We start from the raw sequence: 11,336 nt of genomic DNA, 5'->3' as shown, positions 1-11,336 counted from the left end.
AGAGAGAGAGAGAGAGAGAGAGGAGAAAGTTAAATAGATAAATAGATAGATAAGTTTACGTTATTAATTAGATCGATCATCAATTTCTCTAAATTTAACAACAATAATGCTGCATTATTATTTATTTATTTAATAAATTTTTCAAATCTTTTCCAAATATTTCTGTTTTAAAAATTATGTGTATGTGTGTGTACGTGTGTAAGAAGACTAGAAACGTCCTCCGGTATGGTCTAGTGGTTAGGATACCTGGCTCTCACCCAGGAGGCTCGGGTTCGATTCCCGGTACCGGAATTTTTTTTTTATTTCTATAATATACACATTTTATATATGTATATATTTTTATTTAAATATATATGAACTTTTTTCTCTCAAACACATAAAAAATAAATTTAAAAAGCATTATAAAACTCAGCAAAAATTATTCCTGCGATGGCCGGGAATCGAACCCGGATCAACTGCTTGGAAGGCAACTATGCTAACCATTACACCACCATCGCAGATACGTAGCCGTACTCTCGATCCAAATGTAACTCATATTTCAAAATAGTGAGCATTTAAATATAAGTCTAAAAGTAATTAGACTACTTCGCATAGTAATTGTTGCTTTTCGTATATTTTGCTTTCTACATTTTTTTATCTTATCTTTTTCTCTCTTCGTCTCTAATTTCGTCTCTATTGTCTTGATTATAAAGTAATTTCAAAATTTAAAATACAATATCAGTTAAAAATCAAATTTGAGTCGACATATATTTACATAAGAAAAAAATTATCTTTTCTTCTCTGTTTTCTTTTTTGCGAACTAATTTACTTATATCACACGAAAACAATTTTGTTATTATTTAATCAACAAGAAAAATTTGTTAAACTTACTGGAGTTTTTATTTCATCACAAAATGTTTTATGGCAAAACGAAAAATTCAATAGTTTAGCAAATTTTTTCTTTCCGGCCATATAGTAATTAATCTTCTTGATTTCTAGCAAAAATTTTTGTCTGCATCTATTTCTTTAGTTTATATGAATAAGCATTGATTTATTTTTATTTTTCTGTGCAATTATTTAAAAAAATCGAGTTATCAATGTCAGACAACATACATAATTAATAATTCGTCACCACAAATTGCAGCCAATCATGCGATACTCTCAATCTGTGGTGTTTTCATCGGCATTTGGCAGTTCGCGCACAGAAATGCGTATCCACAAACGAATTTTTCACATGCAATATAACTGCTAAATACCAACGGATAATGAACGCATGCGGCGCATTGTTTTCCGCTCGCCAATTAAGCAGCATTACCGGCCCGAAATGATGTGCTCGCCAATTAAACAGTATTATCTGACTCAGATGCGAATTCTTAAAGCTGTCGACTAAACTGCACTTTTATCTGGAATAATTAAACAACTTTAGATGCAACCTCAATAATCTCGAGTGCATATTGTGCAGAAGGCTTTATGTCTCCCTCAGACCGAAAAGCAAAGTGAGATTAAAACTTGCCTTTAGAGCGCTGTACAATGTGAGTTACTCGAAGTGTCAGATAAATCTGACGATAAAGTCTTGTCTCAAAAATACTAAAAGAGAAAAATACTCGTTCCAGCAGTAATGCGTAGTTTTGCGGCATGTAACAATGTATTGAAAAACGTTATAAAAACTAAAAAAAAAACTTATCATATGAATTACATACACTATTTGTCTAGAAATAAGAATCTCTGTGTTTTATTTGTAAAACTTCGGAAATAACATGTTACATGTATTATCTCACAAATATGATAGCGATTGCAACGGTCTTTAACAGATTAGATTAATTTAAGATTGTCGATAATTCTCACGACTTAGCAAAACTATTTTCGCTTGTTTACTCTGATAAATACACTGCGTGCGTTCTCCGATATATGACGGACGATATCAGAATACTAGAACGAAATGCTTGATTAGTCACAGTAAGCTATTCGCGCCGACAAACGGAGATGCAATTCGGTATTCTCTCTCACACAATGCGAGACACAATGCAAATTTGATTACGTTAGAAACAGCATTTGGCGCTCAACTCACATTAGCCGCGCTCTGATTATACTAACCCGATTAATTCGTCGCGAATTTAATATTACGAATAACTTTGCGCGAAAGATCTGTTCTCTGAAAATACGTGCGATGTGTTCCGCGTATTTTTGTAATAATTTATTTACAGCAAAAAATTCGTTAAACCTAACAAATTTTTCAAACAAATATGGATAAAATATTATAAATACTTCATATTTCCGAAGTATCAATTTATGTTTGTTTCCAGAGTTTTTATATCTATATTTTTTTCTAATATAATGTATAATATCGATCGAATCGCAAAACGGAAAAAGAAAATTAATCTAGATGAGAGAAACACAGTGAACACAGAGCATGGGGTACAAAAATATAAGACATCGTGTTGCTACATAATGGCGTTAGACCAATCAGAAATTTGCTCTCATGAGAACAGACGCGAACTAATTGAGAATAAAAACAAGACGTCATTCGGTGCAACTTCATGTGGGAGGATATTTACGGAGAACGTCCTCTTCGTTGCATCGAGCGTTTAAGGTCGCGCAAGTTTTTGCTGATTTTCTGAGCGAGCCTCTCTTCGTTAACATCTTACACAATATTTACATCGAGAACGAAGGATTGCAAAGCAAAATATAAAATACGGAGTTTTGTTGTCGTCGAAGATATCGAGATGTGTCAAAACAGAGTTTGTATTTGTCGGGTTTCGTACGAAGCCACGCGCAGTTCGCGCCATTTTCTCGCAATACAAGTAAGTCCGCGATTACGAATGTACGAAACATCAACATTCGAGACTAATGATCACTTTCAACCGATTAACATTAATCGGCCGATTATATTCTGTCGGAATTAACTTAATCGCATTAGTCAATTAGCCGAATTGATCAATCATAGTTGACGCTTACTAAACCGATTAACTTAATCAAAGACAGTTAAATCGGTCCTGTAATCCCGAGTGAGTGTTATTTATCTCGCGTAAATCCGTGCGTAATCGTATAAAAATTTTCAAAGTGATCGTCGAGAATCCGAATCAAAATAGTGCAACAGAGAAAGTTCGCGCCATTTCCGAAAATTCAAACTCAAACTCAGCTTCCGAGAATTCAGCCGAAGCTAAACGACGACATTAGACGACGCGGTCCGAGTTTGAACGAACAAGACGAATTCTACCACAGTTTTTCTAACAGCGCACGGAGTAAAACAACGCAAGTTTGTTTCTTGATTTGTGTGAAACTTTTGTTGAGTTAAATGTTGAACATTTCGATCGCCCGATGTGTGTTGAGTTTCAATCGCGAATTGGTGAAGCGATCGGTTGTTATTTCGAAGAGCGGGTCGAACGAAGTGCGGAGCAAAAGTGTTTCTTTCGGTACCGTGTAAAAACAGTGATTTTTCGACCGTTTCGCGGCCATTTTCGGAAGTGATTCGAATATCACGAGTGTTTGTGAAAAGTGCGAAGCGAAAATATTGGAATATTGCGGATTGGCGTCCCAGTGTCGACACGATCTTCAAGATCTTCAAGAACGGGAGCATCGGAGACTCATCGAGACGATCTGCAACATGTTGCGGTTTTTTTCGGTCGACGACACGGTGAGTCATGTAACGTTAAAAAAAGATGTAAATATTTATATATTTCTACAAACGAAATCAATGTCATTTACACTGAATAAAACAACACATTATCTCACAATATTTTTCACGCTACACTATAATTTGAAAGAACAAAACAAACTAAATGTAGACAAACATAGAGAGACGATGATAACGTGTTTTGATTACGCTCGCTCTGGACGATTAATCATACGATTTATCTCGGAAAGATATCGAAACGCGTCGCGAGAAGAGAGACGGACACGCACAAAAAGAAAGACGAGGGAAAGTTCGCGATATACCGCCATTTCGAGTCGAGATCATTAGCGGATATCGCGATATTGTGTCATCGTTAAATAATGAACTAATGACAGGGAATGAGTCCATTTCCTGAGAGTGACTTCGTGTGATAACACGCGCGCGCCAACTTGAACCGAATTACGTTGATAAAAATTGATAAAAAAGGAGCGTTAAGATACGTGTATATGTACGCGCGGCGCTCCACTCGGCACGCCTTATCCTTTAATTATAAAAAAAAATCTCATTAGAAAAATGCACGGCTTGCGCGAATTACGACCGGCCGCGATCACCTACGATGCGCATTATCTGCGGATTTGCATATCGCGTGTACATGCTCGTACGTAACAGGGGACGTATGAGCACAGGCGCCGCCGCCGCTGTCGTCGCCGCCAGCGCACACCGAGTGTGTTTGTGCAACGAATTACAGAGTACGACGATTTCTTCTGCACTTCCACTCTAATTGCTGGACGCCAAAAAAATTACGCTTTCCGCGTGCGTATTTCAAAATTGCTGGCGGCGCCGAAAGTCCGTCCGTGATTTCACGGTGTGTGTTGGTACAGTGAGATAATGTGTTCATTTTTTTAATAGCAAGAGAGATGTACGTGATTCTTTTATAATACATACCGAGATATGTTTGTTATTTTTTGTTTTTATATAGATACATTTTTAAACAGATCTCTCTCTCTCTCTCTCTCTTTATGCTCAATTTGTGAAAAATTATACAATTCTGTTTTTGCTTTTGCAAAGTACGAGAAAAGTTGATAAAATAACGCGCAATTAACAGAGGATAAAAGAACATATCACCGTGCAGAAATTCAAAAATATCTGTCTAATGATTCAAAGATTTTTTTCTGTATTTTATCGCGTGAATTTCCTTCCTGTGCTTGAACAAACAAAATTATCGGACTTATGTATATCTATGTAACTGATACTACCTCGCGCATCTCTTCATTGCTCGTGCTCGAGACTGCCTGATAGCTTCGCGTTCTACTTTCGGCAACTTCCATGAGAGTTGGCGAATTCAGGTTCATTGCCCGTTTCGATCGTTATTTATTCAAGTTTTGTTTGCGCTCTGTCTGGGAGACATATAGTTTTTTTTTTTTTACCTTTATCGGCAACAACGAGTACACGCAAACATTATCAAGAAAAAAATATCCATGCAGATGAACCTTGCATTCAAATAATGTTTAAACAATAGAGTAATTGGATATAAATATTAGATAAAATATACGAATATTTTTAGAGAGTCAATCTTTTGAACAATTTAGTGTGTTCAACACTGCTAACCAAAAGCAAGCAAATCTTGTGTACATATAAATTTTCACTATTAAATGTATTACGTAAACTATACACACATGTACACAAAACACTCCGTGCGTGAAACGTTTCCTCGGTGGCGCAGGGAATATATGTTCGGCATTTACTATACAACGCAATTCCATTAGATTCTCTGCTAATTGTCAATTGACAAATACAAAGCCATTGTCTAATCTCTATCTCCTCGGTCCTTCCTCGAATGAACTGCGAGAGGACATTCGGGGGAGGGGGAGGGAAGGGGAAGGACGAAGCCTCTTAGCGCGTACGATCGATTCCGCACTAGTCCAAGCACTTCAAATAGTGCGATCGTGGTATGCGTTCAGGAATGGCAATAACGTTGATAGGATAGTAATATGATTATCACCTGCGCAAGAGGGCCCGATAGTGGCGCTACACGTATAATTAGAGACAGGATTGAAGGGGCGAAACGAGAGCGGGGGGTGGCGGAACGAGGGAGCAGGGGGTTGGAGAAGGGTACGCAAGTATAATGCCATGCAAATACAGCTCATCACTTGGTCCGCCAGGAATGGAGTGCATTAATCCGCTAATGCACATGGGTCCCGTAAAATTAGATTCGGCCAGATTTAGTTGGAAATGCGATATTTCAGTGACGACCGAATTTCCAACAACTGACTGCCGGCGGAGAAACGCGCGACGATGGCGTAAACAGCGAGACCCCGGCTTCTGTAATGCGACTGCCGCCGTGAAACGTTGTTACTGTGTAGTCAGTCAGATTAATCGCGATATATTGCGCTCTCGATCAATGACGCGCGGCAACATCTCTCTCTTATAAACATCCACACTTCCCTCGCTTACGACAAAAATGCGCGCGCTAACAGCACGCGTTTGGTCTTCGCGACGACCAATAACCGTGTCGCGCATTAACACGCATTAATATTCATGCGAGTTAGTATGGTTATTGTCGTGCTGCAAAACGAGCGCGATCACTCCGATACAGCTAAATATCGTCGCGAATAACCCGACCACGACGACTAGGTGCGAGTTCCTTGCTGTTCTAACAGATGGCTGTACGATGGCGTGTTTGATCATCAATTTGTCAACAGGTATTTTTGCGCGCGCTCTCTCTTTGCCAAAATGAAAATAAAATATTGTTCTTTAATATTCTATGATCGCAAATTATCTTTTAATTGTCATTAATAGTTATTTCGAACTATATGTGTGTGATGGGGACAATAATGCAAATAATAACTTGCGGTAGAGCAAAGCTTCATATAAAAGCGGGCGCTGAAAAACGCGTTCAACAATAAAACGAGCTCTTCTTCGCGTATAAAAAAAGGTTTTGTATTCGAAGATTCTTTTGTGGCTCTCGCGAATAAATATTCACGTTTCCGTATGGCGTTTTATTTCCCAGAAACGATAACGCCGATTTCCGTCGTTTTTTAACGACCCTCGAATTTCACGTGCGCTCGTTTCTCTATCAGCCTATCACGGATTCGGATGTTTCTCCCCCGGTGTCGTGTTTAGAATCCACCTGAACTGTCTCTCTCTCTCTCTCTCATCCCGCCGTCCACGAATTGCCCGACCCCTTCTTCGCGCGCGCTTCCTCTCGCCCGAACGTGGGATTACTCGCGTCCAATTAAATTTAACGAATTTCCACGGGCGCGAACGGCTTTATTGGTTTCATTAATTACGCATGCATCGCTCTCTATGGAGCCCGGGTTTCTCCGAAACGTAGGCACGTTCGGCCGCTACGTATAGAGCAGTCCGCAATCGCAACTGTCATTTCTATCACGTGCGGATCAGGGTTTACGCAGCTTTGTAGCGCGATCCGCTATTTGATAATGAAGATAAACCATCCGATAGGACCGATTTGCACACAGAATTATTCATTAATTAAACTCTCGAACGGTAGGTTCGATGAATAATTGCTGTTGAATATAATCGATTGTTTCAAACGGAATTATTAAACTATTAGTTATGAACAATATTGTATTGTGCAGCAGGAATGTTTAACATCAATTACGCGATAATAATAATAATTTTTTCTCAATTGTTATCAATTTCTACGCTTCTGTGCACTTGTATTATAGTCGTGTACTTCGTCTAGATTACCTATATGTTGTGTAATGAGGCACTAGTCGTGTACATACAACGCGTGTACACGTCTCTTTACGCACAATCGCAGTCGATTTACCTTATTATCGATATTCGCGTGTGTTCTATAAATAGTAAATCGAAATAGAGAGAGCCCGAGCGATGCGGTGGAGCACGACTGAAGCTTGTTGCAGTTGAACACACACCCCGTGGGATTCGCGCAAGAGTATAGGAGGAATTTGACGTGCCACTGCTATTCCGAATTCAGTAATTAAATATTTTCCGGACCGAATTGAACGGTGATGCGACTTCGAATTTATTATTTTGACGCAATATCAAAGCGACACGGCCGCTTTTCAATAGTCGAGAAGCGCTAGATTCGCGCTGATCTAAAGGTTAGTTTGAAAAAAAAGTTTGCAAAATCAAAATAACCGGTTATGAAAGAGGAAAAGCAGGATTGAGATAGCAGCTGAGTTTAAAATATCGCAAGGCTATGTATAGATTTATTCTTCTTTGTTTTATTTAAACAAAATATTTCTCTCAATAAGACAAAAATTATTTTTAATCTTTTCATCACGAAGTTTTAGATTTATTTATTAAAAATGTAATTTTACATATTTACATATTTTCTCTGAAATGATGACACTGATGGTTTTATAATATTTTTTAATGCATCTTTTCAATTGTTTTCAAGTATCCGAGATCGATTTCGATACGAAATTTCAAATTCACACTATTTGGAAGATTAAAATAATACAGACAATAGAAAATAATGATAGATGTTATAGAACATTTTATCAACAAAACTTGATTCTTCCGCACTTATCTGTGTGTCTTTTCTTTTTTCATCTGACTCGAGAAAAAAATATTAAAAAGTTGCATGCAAATCGGAAAGCGTATCCGTCAACAATGCGAAGAAAAAACGTTTCCTTCGTCACGTCCGTGTGATGACTTCAAAGTGCTGTCAGAAGTACAGGACGAGCGGCAAACATGCGAGATCCCGGCGTACACTGGTCTATCGACACGAATATGCTAATGATCTCGTGGCGGGTTAGTTATGCTAATTTCTCTATGATTCATCAAGAGCAAACATATGTTGTCTTGCATTTTATTCTGACCACCTGCGAAGGGTTAATTGTCGATGAATTATTAATTTGCAAACAACCCGCATATTGCATGTAACTACGCTTTAATCGTACCGATGTCCCCTTGCAAAACTTTCACTTTTATATAATAGTTGCATTGAATTGCGTACGTCCGTACTGTTTCTACGTCGACCATCTAAGCTAGCAATTACAATATTAAGTAAACAGAGTCGAGCCTATATATATATTGTTGCTCCTTGATGACATTATTTAGTTAACTTTATATAATTACTAACATATAGAAAATCCATAAATAGATTATCCAATTACAAAGCATTCTTATTTATATCTGAGAGTGTTTTTTTATTTTAATTGTATCGTCAGATTAAAATAATAATATTTATTAGTCATTTTCGTAATTATATGTAATATATAATTAGATTAGATTAGATTAGACTGCTTTATTTAATTAGAGTTTCTTTTCGCGATAATTTCCACGAATTCTAACTTCTGTTGTATATCATGTGAATGATGTTGCGTCAACGCATCGTACACATGTGTACGTATACGCGCAGTGTTAGACGCAGGTTTAACAATAGACATCGGCACGCACGTCGTTGACACGCGTCGATGAATGTAGATTGCGTGAAGCGGATATGTACAAGAACTCACCAGTTGTGTCGCGTAAATCTTCGTTGAAAACGTGTACTTCCCACATCCCTTCCCCCGGATAGAGTATACGCGCCCTTACCCCTGGCGTCTTCCGCGAGAATGCTAATTAACAATTGGCAATTCGCAGGCGGCGCGCGACGAAATCGTAAAACGGTACGTTACCGCGCGGCGTAACAAGGCGTGAAGAGTGAATTAGATGGTGACGTCACGGATTTACCGAAAACGCGTTTCGTCGACGTCGTGAAGCGATCGGCAGTAGCAGCTACTAACAACGACGCGCGGAAAGAGAAGCGCAAAGCGAGACGGAAAGGAAGAGAGAAGAAGGCAACAGATCTCCCTGCAGGCTCGTAAACTGGCGCAATGGCCCTGAGAAGAGGGGTTTCGTCGAGACCAAAAAGCGGACGGAGGTCGTCAATGTTGATGATGCGTGGATCACGATGTACTGACGGCTCCATCATAGCCCCCGTCTCTTGCGCGTACCTTCTCCCCGTTCCTCTTCTCTTTCTTCTGCTCTTTTCTATTCTATAGAAAAATATAGAGCGACCTACTCCATTTGCTTTATTGAAATAACGCGAAGGGCCCAACCGCTTTCATTGCGATCGGCACGTTTCACCGCGATGATCGAATTTTATTACGACGATTTTCGAAGATTTACTTTTGACCGTCCGACACACAAGAGGGTGTCCTCGAGGATTTTCTAAAGATTATATAAACTGTTTACGCTTTATAATTTATTACTGAGACGTGACAAATAATATTTACTTTATAAGAAAGAGAAAAAAGTCTTTTTTTTTACTGATATGTGAAAGTAAATATCTTTAGATAACAAGAGAGAGTGTGCTCTGCGCTAATCAGTTTTCAATTTTTCATTATATTTTAATCGTATCACCGGTGGTGTTTACAATTACTCGTGAAATCATACAGTGTTATAAACATATATATATATATATATTTACGGAAAAGTCAGGCACACGTAGAGATCAGATAGCACTCATGCTGACTACGAAATAGATCGCGCAGCTATTACCATATGTTGTTTTCTGCTTAGCATATTCTTGGCGGGACGACAACGAGGACGGGTTTTGCTGCATTCCGATTAAGTCCGTAATTATAACGAACCTTGAGTTCAACGGTTATTGTGCACTTTGCTATTGCGGAAATACAGCTGCTTCTGGCGTGCGCTGTACGTCGTATTTCTAGAGACGATGCCGGAAACGTCGTCTATTTCTGTTTAAATTATTACGGTTACAGTTGAGAACCGGTCTTGTGTGTATTAACAAATATATTTTTCGCGAGTATGAAAATTCTGTGCGCTGTATCGGAAACAACATCACACGAAAATGGCGAAATCCGATATATCGTTTTATTCAACTGCGCAAAAATACATTCTCGGACAAAAATAACGTTACGTTTGTTTCGGGAAAGGAAAACGTTACACAATTTAAGGAGTAACGAATCTAATACTCAGATACCGCCGCTTTTGCGTGATGTCATTTCTGAGAATATAAATATATTTTTTTGATAATATGTTTCTTGAAAACCGCAACGTGGCGAGGTATAACATCATCACCCTAAATAACAGCCAATTAACATTCTGTGTTATATTTAAAAACGATATCACGCGGAAATTGCGGTTTCCGTTATATCGTTTTATTTGTTGAACTGCGCAAAACTTTGTTTCCGAAATTATATTAGAAATGACATCACGTGGAAATTGCGGTTTCCGTTATACCGTTTAAATCTTTTGAACTGCGCAAAACTATGTTTCCGGGAAAAATGACGTCATTTTATTCCAAAAAAATTACGCAATTTCAAAAATAATAAATCTAAATACACAGATATTACCATTTCCGCGCGTGGTGTCATTTCTAAGAATATAAACATATTTTTTGCTTGATAATATGTCAAAAATTGCAGACGTGGCGAAGTATAACACGATCGTCACCCTAAATAACAGTTCTGTGTTATATTTAGAAACGATATCACACGGAAATTGCGGTTTCCTTTATACCGTTTTAATTGTTGAACTGCGCAAAACTATGTTTCCGGAAAAAAAAATGACGTCATTTTATTCTAGAAAAATTACGCAATTTTAAGATAACAAATCTGAGACGCAGTTATTGCCATTTCCGCGTGATAAATATATTATTTTGACTAAAAAAATGAACTCGAAAAATGCAAACGTGACGAAATACAATTATTAACCTAAACAAAAAATCACAGAAATGAAACATATACCAAGATAATGAAACACAACACTTGTCACGCACTATTCTTATTCATAAAGAAATGAG

General features: G+C 38.0%; 1 long non-coding RNA gene and 2 other non-coding genes across 3 annotated transcripts; 2 read left to right on the top strand and 1 right to left on the bottom strand.

Moving 5' to 3' along the window:
- The first annotated feature begins 219 nt into the window (after positions 1-219).
- On the top strand, positions 220-291 carry Trnae-cuc. Its single transcript has one exon. It is a non-coding gene; the product is annotated as a tRNA-Glu (tRNA).
- Positions 292-425: 134 nt separating this feature from the next.
- On the bottom strand, positions 426-497 carry Trnag-ucc. Its single transcript has one exon. It is a non-coding gene; the product is annotated as a tRNA-Gly (tRNA).
- Positions 498-7,510: 7,013 nt separating this feature from the next.
- LOC109852973 lies at positions 7,511-10,597 on the top strand. Its single transcript, XR_002250067.1, has 3 exons — positions 7,511-7,680; positions 8,162-8,335; positions 9,170-10,597. It is a non-coding gene; the product is annotated as an uncharacterized LOC109852973 (long non-coding RNA).
- Positions 10,598-11,336: the final 739 nt, after the last annotated feature.

This window comes from Pseudomyrmex gracilis, unplaced genomic scaffold (assembly GCF_002006095.1).
Source record: "Pseudomyrmex gracilis isolate BER0280 unplaced genomic scaffold, ASM200609v1 scaffold_41, whole genome shotgun sequence".
Lineage (NCBI taxonomy): Eukaryota > Metazoa > Arthropoda > Insecta > Hymenoptera > Formicidae > Pseudomyrmex > Pseudomyrmex gracilis.
Note: the sequence above shows the minus strand (reverse complement) of the source record. Positions and strands in the feature narration are given on the sequence as shown.